At 41.0% G+C, this 12,218-nt stretch overlaps 1 protein-coding gene and 1 pseudogene across 9 annotated transcripts in view; both read left to right on the plus strand.

The window, feature by feature from the left end:
* The window catches only part of C10H11orf65 (chromosome 10 C11orf65 homolog), a 100,998-nt gene that overhangs the window by 41,803 nt on the left and 46,977 nt on the right, over positions 1 to 12,218 (plus strand). The gene's annotated exons all lie outside the window — the stretch shown is intronic.
* LOC139037212 (large ribosomal subunit protein uL30-like) lies at positions 788 to 1,896 on the plus strand (annotated as a pseudogene).

A 12,218-nucleotide genomic window follows, 5' to 3' on the forward strand; every position in this document is an offset into this window, starting at 1 on the left:
AGGGCATAGCAATTGATTTCCAACACTAAAAAATTTTTTTCTTTAAAATCTATTATTCCTTTGTTGGAAGTGAAGCCACTCAGTCGTGTCCGACTCTTTGTGACCCCATGGACTGTAGCCTACCAGGCTCCTCTGTCCATGGGATTTTCCAGGCAAGAGTACTGGAGTGGGTTGCCATTTCCTTCTCCAGGAGATCTTCCCAACCCAGGGATTGAACCCGGGTCTTCCACATTGTAGGCAGATGCTTTACCCTCTGAGCCACCAGGGAAGTCCTTTGCTCCTTTGTTTGTATCTAACAGCATGCTTATCATCTAGGCCTAAGCTTTTCTGTCATTTGTAATTTGTTCTCTTCCACATTCAAATCCAATCAGCCACCTACCTTTGAACACTTATTACATTCCTGACACTGCGCTAGGCTCTTTAAAATACATCCTTGAATTTAAGGAGCTTTAGTCGAAAAGCCTTGTATATAAACAAGTGTGTGTGTGTGTTTTAATAAAATGGTAGACTGAGCACACATTTTCACTTTCTATCCCTCTAGAATCCAAATGAAGTGACAATATACTGAAAGTTCACCCAAAACAGAGAAGAGGGAGTTCATGAGCAAATAAGAAATTTTATCTTATGTCTGTAAAACCAAAAATAAAAGGTAGTATCTTATTGGACATATCTATGTAGAAGATTTACCTAGACATACTTAAAGAGGCACTAATGAGATAGCCTGTTTCTCATTGGAACCCTAGGATTTAGTAATTCTAAAGGGCTAAAAGGAAAATGGCTATAGACAATGGGGCTAATTGAAAGTCTGTACATGTAACAGTTATGCCAATTGTCTCCAATGTCACTTTAAGACTACAAGCTGCAGGCGGGTGGATATGTCTTATTAGTCAAATATCTGCTGGTAGATGGATATTAACTGTTGGGCATAAGAAGAAACAAACCCTGAGCAGCCTGAAGTGTTGGGAAGATGTTGCAGCAAGAGCCAAGAAAGAAAGATCCCTTTGGTTCCAGAAAATGTCCTGAAAAAGAGGAAGGCTTCTCAGGCCCTCAGAGTCACCCAGGCAAAGGAGGAGCTTTTGCAAAGGAAAGAGGAAAGGAAAGAAAAAGAGCTCAAGGATAAGCAACTAGAATGGTTCCTACATAATTCCTAGCATCAACTGCATGACAGAGTGTGACTCTAATGACCAGAAGTGAAACCTCACAGCTTGGAAGTGCCAGATAAACATTCCTTGGTCTTTGTTGTATGCACACAAAGGATTAATGGGGTGAATTTACTGGTGCAGAGGACCATTGCAAGAGTTCATCTGAAGAATATTTTCAGTGGTATCTTTATAAAAGTAACCCCTTAAACCATGAAAACACTTTGTGTAGTGGAAACTTATGTGACCTGTGCTGTGTGCTTAGTCACTCAGTTGTGCCCAACTCTTTGTGACCCCATGGACTGTAGCCCACCAGGCTCCTCTGTCCATGGGGATTCTCCAGGCAAGAATACTGGAGTGGGTTGCCATGCCCTCCTCAAGGGTATCTTTCCAACCCAGGGATCAAACCCAGGTCTACCACATTGTAAGTGGACTCTACCATCTGAGCCACCAGGGAAGCCCAGGTGACCTAGGGATTTCTAGATCTGAAGCCTGTTCAGGAGCTCATCCTGAAACACAGACAAGCCAAGGTCAAGAATAAAGTCATCTCTCTGACACAGTGATTAAGGAGCATCTAGGGAAGTTTGGTGTCATTTGCTTGGAAGACTTCATTCATGAAACTGTCTTCCCAGGAAAGGATTTTCAGGTGATGTCGGGGTTCCAGTGTGTTTTCCAGCTCTCAGTGGCCTCTCACACTACTAGGTGGGCTCACCTGGCTAACGAGATGAATGCATCAATCAGTTTATCTGGCAGCTGAACTAAACCCAGTATATCTGAAAGCACAGGGCATTGGAAGACTGTGTTTTTGTTTTATGAATTTGTTACCCTTTATCTAATCAAGGCTATGGTTTTTCCAGTGGTCATGTATGGATGTGAATGTTGGACTGTGAAGAAAGCTGAGCACTGAAGAATTGATGCTTTTGAACTGTGGTGTTGGAGAAGACTCTTGAGAGTCCCTTGGACTGCAAGGAGATCCAACCAGTCCATCCTAAAGGAGATCAGTCCTGAGTGTTCATTGGAAGGACTGATGCTGAAGCTGAAACTCCAATACTTTGGCCACCTCTTGTGAAGAGTTGACTGATTGGAAAAGACCCTGATGCTGGGAGGGATTGAGGGCAGGAGGAGAAGGGGATGACAGAGGATGAGATGGCTGGATGGCATCACCGACTCGATGGACACAAGTTTGAGTAAACTCCAGGAGTTGGTGATGGACAGGGAGGCCTGGCATGCTGTGGTTCATGGGGTCACAAAGAGTCGAACACAACTGAGCGACTGAACTGAACTGATCTTCAAGGAAGATTATTTTCTGCTATATCTTCAGAAACTGGAGGTCAAGGGTCAAGGAAAAAGATGATAATATTCACAGCAGGCACTTTTCATCCCACCTCAGTTCCAGGGAAAAGTTCCTGTGTGTTTTCTGTGATGACCACTGTCCACCACTGAAACCAGCAAGAGACTCTGTAGGGGAGGGAGTCTTGTCTTACCACATCTTCTATCCTGGAGTTTAATGTTGGTGAATTAATACCCAAGAATGAATACAAGATAGCAGTGGACCAAGCCCAGGGCCTTGTTTTCAAAAGAACTTGAAGTACAGTTAGAAAGAAGTAGAGGAAAACAATGCTTGACTGTCTCTGCTGTGAGTCATGTTCTAACTTCAGTGACAGCTTGGTAAGCTCTCAGATATGGCTGGCTCTAGGTGATGTATCTGGTGGCTTCCTCATTCTTGCCTGCAACTGGCTTAGTGCTGTTCTCTATCTCAGAATTTTAACCTACTCTTGGCTCTATGAGAAGGGATGGACCCTTTCCCTAGGAAAACATGCATATACTCCAGTTTCTTCTTGTAAGTTTAGGTTATTTGTAGATCCTTCTCAGGAACCCAGGCATCTTATGTAAAGAAGCCTTGCACTCTCAGACTCTGACCTTGCCAGTCTCTTACTTGCCAGTTACCCAGACTCTGAACTTGCCAGTTTCCTCTGGTTCCATGTGCTGTGGAAGACCAAAGGTTACCAAAGTGGTTGTTTTCCCTTCAAGCCAAATGGGGTGTTTCCTATTAAGAACATGGTGGTAATCCTATGCTTTCCTGGTGGCTTAGTGGTAAAGAATTTACCTGCAGTGCAGGAGACTCCAGTTCAATTCCTGGGTTGGGAAGATCTGCTGGAAAAGGGATAGGCTACCTACTCCAGTATCCTTGGGCTTCTCTCGTGGCTCAGCTAGTAAATAATCTGCCTCCAATGTGGGAGACCTGGGTTTGATCCCTGGGTTAGGAAAATCCCCTGGAGAAAGGAAAGGCTACCCACTCCAGTATTCTGACTTGGAGAATTCCATGGACTATGTGGCCCATGGGATTGCAAAGAGTCATACATGACTGAGCGACTTTCACTTTCACTTTCCACTATGTCATTTATGACTGGGAAATGCCCAACACTTACCTCTTTTGGGCTTCAAGATATTTTCTGGTTTTCCTGGTGATCAGTCCTCTTCTTAAAACCCAAATCAGAATCTGAAAAAGAATGGATACATGTATATGTATAACTGAACCACTTTGCTTTATACCTGAAACTAACACAACATTGTAAATCAACTACACCCCAATATAAAATAAAATTTCAAAAGACAAAATGAGGGACTTCCCTGGCAGTCTAGTGGTTAAGACTCCCCACTTCCAGTGCAGAGGATATGTGTGATCCCTTGTTGAGGAACTAAGATGCCATATGCCACAAGGCATAGTCAAAAGAAATAAATGCTGAAAGCTTATCTCTTTAAAAAATTTACATGAACCACCTGGGAAAGCTAGTTCTAGCATGTATTTGGTACTGTATAGTAAAACCCTCTGAATTTTAGTATTTGAGAGATGTCTGGCTTAATAACTGGCTACCTGACTGTACTTTGTTTGAGAAAGTCTGTTGATTAACTTATTCCAGCCACTTCACAAATCTCCAAGGCAACCTTCTCATTCAGGAGCATGAACAGTGGGAAAACAGTAGATTTACACAAAAGCACAAACTATTTATACTAGCTCCCTAGAAAAATTGACACGGACCTTCATTCTTCACTACTAATGGGCAATCACCTGGCATTGAAGGAAAACCAGTGATATAGAAACAGAAAAAGAAATAACAGAATCTGAAGGCAATGAAATTGGTAATCAATTTAGCTTAGATCAGTATGTTGAATGGCTTTCAAAGGATTGTATCTGGAGATGAAATGGCACCCCATGCGACAGACAGTGTGACCTGGAAGCTGAATTTAAAAAGAGATTAGAAACTCTGAAAAAAGAACTAAGAAAGTGATGCTGCAAATATAAGGCAGATTAATATAGTTCTAATTCTCTGTGTAAAGAGAATACATTTGATTTTGATTCAGGTGGCCCAGAAGGTGACTTATTAATAAGGATTGCATAATTTAGCATATTATGTGGCCCTATAATTGAATAATTTGCACAATAATAGTAATGTGAGTACAGAATTTTTCTATAATTTTAAATATCTTTATCAAAGTAATATGTGTACTTCTTTAAAATAAGCAAAATAATGTAGAACTTACACTAAAAAGCAAGTCTTTACCCCATCTCACTTCTTTCCACCTTCTTTCTCTAAAAGCAACCACGTTTAACTATTTTTTATTTTCGATCTTCTAGTCACTAGTTCCATGCTTCTGAATAATGTGCTTATTACCTTTTACTTATCAGCTTTAGAAGTGAACTGTTGACTTTCTGCAAAGACAATTAAGAATTTATCTTACTTATCCTCCAAACCTCTGCTTATCTCCCCTCTCAGTATCATGAGTCATTATTTTAAATCCTCTGTTTCTTACCTTGTTTCTTTAAAGACTTTTGTTTCTTGTTACATCATGCTGCTCCTCATTATATATGATGAGGATATAAATATCCCTGAATTTTTCTTCACATATCTTCCAATATTCCAGTCTTTAAGTTACATCACCTCTATTTGTCATTATTCACTTGGGGGAGTTTTTCAAATTTTCTGAATATAAATCCTTTATTGATATAAAATATTTTCCAGGGTACCTCATTTGTCTCATAAAGGTGTTTTTGATAAGCTTTTAATCTTAATAAAATCCATTTTTTTCTTTTTATATATATATATTTTATTGACTGACAATGTTTCAGGTGCACATCAAGATGATTCAGTTATACAAATACACATATATTATTTTTGAAATTATTTTCCACCATAGGTTACTACAAGATATTGACTATGGTTGCCTAAGCTGTACAATAAGTCTTTGTTGCTTGTTGCATATCTATTTTTTAATTAGAAATCTAGCCTTCTATTCATATTGTCAAATAAGTGGAATCAAGATGTCAATTATTTCAGTTAGGCAAGAATTCATAAGTTTTCTAAAATATATATATTGTACATACTTATACATATGTAAGGAAAATATTTTCTACTATACTTGATAAAGGCTTGAGAAAGAACATCAAAAAAGAGAAGAGATGCAGAAATTGGACAATGTAAACTAAATGAAATGGGAGTACTGCATATGAAATAGAATAAGTGAAACTAACTAGATAAAAGTAAAAGGTCACCATATAGTCCAGTTGTTTTTAAACATGGCTGCTGATTAGAAACATATCTGGAGCTCTGGAGAAAAAAGCAATAACTGAACATTTGTATTTTCAAAAAACTTCAAGATAATTCTGACATGCATCCGGATTTTAAAAAGTGATTACAGGTTTTTCTATTAGATCCCACTTTTGGTGATATAGAGTTCTATTACTTTTCTGTTGACCAATCATGATACAATGGTATTAAGTGAGTAAGTTACATAATCACAAGAGTAAAAGATGTTTATTAATTTTCACAATCAATAGCCAGACAAAAAAGATAACTACAATTGCAAGCCATAATGGGAACATGATTAACTTAACAATATAAAATAATTACATACAATATGAGGGAGTCAAGCAGAGTGATGGGGTAAGTGGTGCATTATGCATATGTTTTCATCAGCTCAGCCAGTCTGTGTCTTTTGGTTGGTGCATTAAACCATTTATATTGAAGGTAATTATCAATACATATGATCCTATTACCATTTTTTGGTTTGTTTTGGTTTGGTTTTATTTTGTGTAGATCTTTTTCTCCTCTTGTGTTTCTGGCCTAGAGAAGTTCCTTTAGCATTTGTGGTAAAGCTGGTTTGGTGGTGCTGAATTCTCTTAACTTTTGCTTGTCTGGAAAGCTTTTGATTTCTCCATCAAATCTGAAGGACAGTCTTGCTGGGTAGAGTATTCTTGGTTGTAGGTTCTTCCCTTTCATCACTTTAAATATATCATGCCATTCCATTCTGGCTTGTAGAGTTTCTGTTGAGAAATCAGCTGATAGCCTGATGGGAGTTCCCTTGTATGTTATTTGTTGTTTTTCCCTTGTTGCTTTTAATATTTTATCTCTGTCTTTAATTTTTGTCAGTTTGATTATTATGTGTTTCTGTGTGTTCCTCCTTGGGTTTATCCTTTTTGGGACTCTCTGTGCTTCCAGGACTTGGTTGACTATTTCCTTTGCCATGTTCAGGAAGTTTTTAGCTATTCCTCTTCAAATATTTTCTCAGCTCCTTTCTCTCTCTCTTCTCCTTCTAGGATTATTGTAATGCGAATGTTGTTACATTTAATGTTGTCCAAGGGGTCTATTAGGCTGTCTTCATTTCTTTTTATTCTTTTTTCTATATTCTGTTTTGTGGTAGTGATTTCCACCATTCTGTCCTCCAGGTCATTTATCCATTCTTCTGTCTGTTAGTCTGATATTGATTCCTTCTAGTGTATTATTCATCTCTGTTTGTTTGTTCTTTATTTCTTCTAGGTCTTTAGTAAACATTTCTTGCATCTTCTCAATTTTTGCCTCCATTCTTTTCCTGAGGTCCTGGATCATCTTCACTATCATTATTCAGAATTCTTTTTCTGGAAGGTTGCCTATCTCCACTTCATTTAGTTGTTTTTCTGGGATTTTATCTTGTCCCTACATTTGGGACATAACTTTCTGTTTTTTCATTGTGATTAACTTTCTTTAATATGGTTTTTGTTTAGCCACCATTAGACTGTGCTTCTTCTGTCTGACCTCTGATGGATGAGGCTGAGGCTTGTGTAACCTTCTTGATGGGAGGGATTTGTGTTGGGAAAAATAGTCTGCTTTGGTTGGCAGGGCCTTGCTCAGTAAAGCTTTAATCCAATTATCTGCTGATGGGTGGAGTTGCACTCCCTTCCTGATAGTTGTTTGACCTGAGGCAACCTAGCCCTAGAGTCTTTAGGCTCTATGGTAAGGTTAATGGTGAGCTCCAAGACGGATTACACCAAGGGGGACCTTCCAATGCTCCCATCCCTGTGGTGAACCCCTACCAACCCATGCCTCCACAGGAGGCCCTTCAACGTGAGCAAGTAGTTTGGTTCAGTCTCCTGTGGGGTCACTGCTCCTCTCCTGTAGGTCTCGGTGTGCACAAAATTTTGTTTGTGCCATCCAAGATTGTAGTCTCTATTTCCCCCAGTCTTCTGGAAGACCTATAATCAAATGCCACTAGCTCCCAAAGCCAGATTCCCTGGGGATTCCCAGTCCCCTTTGTCAGATTCTCCAGGCTGGGAAGCCTGACGTGGGGTTCAGAACCTTCACAATAGTGCAAGAACTTCTTTAGTATTATTGTTCTCCAGTCTGTGGGTCACCCACCCGGCAGGTATGGTATTTGATTTTATCGTGATTGCGCCCCTCCTACTGTCTCTCCATGACTTCTTTTTTGCCTGTGGGTGTGGGGTATCTTTTTTTGGTGTGTTCCAGCATCCTCCTGTCAATGATTGTTCAACAGGTTTGGTTTTCTCACTGGAGGAGATGAGTACACATTCTTCTACTTTGCCATCTTAAACCAGAAGCCAAAATCCAGTTTATCACTTGTTATTTATGATTAGTGCTGTGTGTCAATTTAAAAATTGTTTATATAGAAAGTACTGCCATCAAGATGTCAAAGTTCCAGCTCTCCCAGTGTTTTGGGACATTTCCTGGGAGCTGCATACAGGTCTTGCCTTGTGGGGATCACTGGGGGAAACTGAAGGGCTTGATCACTGCAGATTAGAGAGAGACAGAGCAAAGAGGGGCAGAGCTGACAGCAGTCTTTACTCAGACCTTGGCAGTTTGCACTACTACTAACAGCAACCCCTGAGCAGAGATCTCAGCCAGGCTCTGCCCATCTACTGAGCTGAGTCAGTGGCCTCATCTGGCCAGAGAGCTCAGTTGGCAATTCTACCTGATATGAGTCCCAAACCAACAGGCTTTGTCATTAAAGAACCTAGGCAAGGAAGCAAATTCGCAGGCCCACCCAATTTATGAGCACAGTCTTCAGTCCTGCCCAAACAGGAACTCTATAGCCAGTCATGGAGCCCAGAAACAGATCCAAGCCTTCAGTTCAGTTCAGTTCAGTCACTCAGTCGTGTCCGACTCTTTGCGATCCCATGAATCGCAGCATGCCAGGCCTCCCTGTCCATCACAAACTCCTGGAGTTTGCTCAAAATTATGCCCATCAAGTCGGTGATGCCATCCAGCCATCTCATCCTCTGTTGTCCCCTTCTCCTCCTGCCCCCAATCCCTCCCAGCATCAGGGTCTTTTCCAAAGAATCAACTCTTTGCATGAGGTGGCCCAAGTATTGGAGTTTCAGCTTCAGCATCAATCCTTCCAGTGAACACCCAGGACTGATTTCCTTTAGGATGGACTGGTTGGATCTCCTTGCAGTCCAAGGGACTCTCAAGAGTCTTCTCCAACACCATAGTTCAAAAGCATCAATTTTTTGGCACTCAGCTTTCTTCACAGTCGAACTCTCACATCCATACATGACTATTGGAAAAACCATAGCCTTGACCAGACGGACCTTTGTTGGCAAAGTAATGTCTCTGCTTTTTAATATGCTATCTAGGTTGGTCATAACTTTCCTTCCAAGGAGTAAGTGTCTTTTAATTTTGTGGCTGCAATCACCATCTGCAGTGATTTTGGAGCCCCCAAAAATAAAGTCTGACACTGTTTCCACTGTCTCCCCATTTATTGCCCATGAGGTGATGGGACCAGAGGCCATGATCTTAGTTTTCTGAATGTTAAGCTTTAAGCCAACTTTTTCACTCTCCTCTTTCACTTTCATCAAGAGGCTTTTTAGTTCCTTTTCACTTTCTGCCATAAGGGTGGTGTCATCTGCATGTCTGAGGTTACTGGTATTTCTCCGGGCAATCTTGATTCCAGCTTGTGCTTTTTCCAGCCCAGTGTTTCTCATGATGTACTCTGCATATAAGTTAAATAAGCAGGGTGACAATATACAGCCTTGATGTACTCCTTTTCCTATTTGGAACCAGTCTGTTGTTCCATGTCTAGTTCTAACTGTTGCTTCCTGACCTGCATATAGGTTTCTCAAGAGGCAGGTCAGGTGGTCTGGTATTCCCATCTCTTTCAGAATTTTCCACAGTTTATTGTGATCCACATAGTCAAAGGCTTTGGCGTAGTCAATAAAGCAGAAATAGATGTTTTTCTGGAACTCTCTTGCTTTTTTGATGATCCAGCAGATATTGGCAATTTGATCTCTGGTTCCTCTGCCTTTTCTAAAACCAGCTTGAACATCTGGAAGTTCTCGGTTCACGTATTGCTGAAGCCTGGCTTGGAGAATTTTGAGCATTACTTTACTAGCGTGTGAGATGAGTGCAATTGTGCGGTAGTTTGAGCATTCTTTGGGATTGCCTTTCTTAGGGATTGGAATGAAAACTGACCTTTTCCAGTCCTGTGGCCACTGCTGAGTTTTCCAAATTTGCTGGCATATTGAGTGCAGCACTTTCACAGCATCATCTTTCAGGATTTGAAATAGCTCAACTGGAATTCCATCATATCCACTAGCTTTGGCCCTACCTAATTACTAAGCACAAATTATAGCTGAAGGGAGCCTGGTCAGTGACTCCACCCAATTGCAGAGCATAGCCTGGGGTCCCACCCAGCTAGGGGCCCTGGGCAGTGACCCCACTAACCAAGGAACACGGTCTCTAGACCTCCCACAACTGCAGGATATAGATCTCCCACAACCCAGCTGGAGAACCTGGCCAGTGACCACTCCCAACAGGGGAGCAAACCCAGCAGGTTACCCAATCACAAAGCCCAGCCCACAGCCTTGCCCAACTTGGGGCAAATCTGTGACTATACCTGATCACAGAACACAACCTGTGGCTGCCTCCAACCACAAAGCCTTGCCTGTAGTCTTGCCTGGACAAGAAGTCTGGCCAGCAGCACCATCTGGTAAAGGAGCCTATCCTGAGGCCTCAGCCAACCAGGAGTGATTGCAGAGCCCAGCCTACAGCCCTGCTCAGCTGTGAAGTCTAACCAGTGGTACCTCCCTGCCAGGGAACACAGCCTATGACCTCGCCCAACTGAAGTGATCGCAGAGCGCAGCTAATAGCCCCACCTGAAAGCAAGTAAGCCATCATGCCCACTGAGATGCATAACCCAGCCAGCAGCACCCTCCCCATCTCAGAACATGGGCTGTGGCCTCACCCAAACAGACACCGCCATAGCAAGTCCCCATCTTGCCAAGGATGCTACCATATGACCCATCCAAGACCCCAAGGTGAACCAACTGACGAAAATCTTTCTCTGCTGGAGGGAACCTCTAGAGCCTGGAAGAAAAGACTACTACCTAAATGAGCAGATACCAAAGTAAACATGAGAAGAAACTAATAAAGCTCCAACAATTGACTCTAAATATATAGGTCTATGAACTCTCTAACAAAAAATTCAAAATAATCCTCTTAATGAAGTTCATTGAACTACAAGGATATGTAGACAAATAAATAAAATTGGGAAAGCAGTGCATGAAGCTCAACAAAGAAATAAAAGCTATCCTCCTAAAAACCAAAAAGAAATCCTAAATGTGAATAAAAAAAACTGAGCAAAAGAATTCCAACAGCAGACTTGATCAAAAAGATGAGAGATATCTGCTAATGATGATGAGGTAAAAAGGGAATTTTATACACTGTTGGTGGGAATGTAAACTTTTACCACCACTATGGAAAGCAACATGGAAATTCCTCAAAAAATAAAATAAAAAATAAAACTACCATAAGGTCCAGCAATTTCACTTGTGGGTATTTTTTTTTTTTATAAATAGTTATTTACTTATTTGTTCTTGGCTGTGCTCAGTCTTCATTGCTGCATGTGGTCTTTCACTAGTTGCGCTAAGCAGGGGCTACCCTCTAGCTTGGTGCATGGGTTTCTCTTGTTAAGAAGCACGGGCTCTAAAGCACAGGCCCAGTGATAGCAGCACCTGGGCTACTTGCCCCATGGCATATGGGATCTTCCTGGACCAGGAACTGAACCAGTGTTCCTTGCATTGCTAGGCAGATTCTTAACCACTGGACCACCAGGGAAGCCCCATGGGTATTTTTCTTAAGGAAGTGAAATCAATACCTCAAAGAGACAGCTGCACCCCCATGTTCATTGCAGCACATCCACACTAGCCATTACATGGAAACAATGTAAATGTCTGTTAACAGATGTGATAATGTTTTATATATAACACATTATGTGAAAATATTATATATAGTATTTAATAGGAAATTTGAGCAAACTCCACTAGATAGTGAAGGACAGAGGAGCCTGGCTTGGTGCAGTCCATGGAGTTGCAAATAATCAGACATGACTTAGCAACTGAACAACAACATAACCTTATTTATAACAATATTATTCAAACATAAGAAGAAAGAAAATCTTGCCATTTGTTACAACATAAATGGATCTGGAAGACACTATGATAAGTGAAATAAGTCAGAGAAAGGTGAATTTTGTGTAATGTATGATCTCATTTATATGTGGAACAAAAAAAAACCTGGACTCATAGAAATGTGGGTGAATTGTTGCTGGAAGCAGGGTTGAGGGTATAGTGGGAGGGATGAATGAAGGTCATCAAAGGGTACAAACTTCCAGTTATAAGACTAGTATGTTTGTTGCTGTTCAGGTACTCAGTCATGTTCAACTCTTTACAACCCCCTGGACTGCAGCACTCCAGCCTTCCCTGTATTTCCTATCTCCTAGAGTTTTCTTAAACTCAAACCCATTGAGTCA

The sequence above is a fragment of the Odocoileus virginianus genome, chromosome 10 (genome assembly GCF_023699985.2).
Source record: "Odocoileus virginianus isolate 20LAN1187 ecotype Illinois chromosome 10, Ovbor_1.2, whole genome shotgun sequence".
Classification (NCBI taxonomy): Eukaryota; Metazoa; Chordata; class Mammalia; order Artiodactyla; family Cervidae; genus Odocoileus; species Odocoileus virginianus.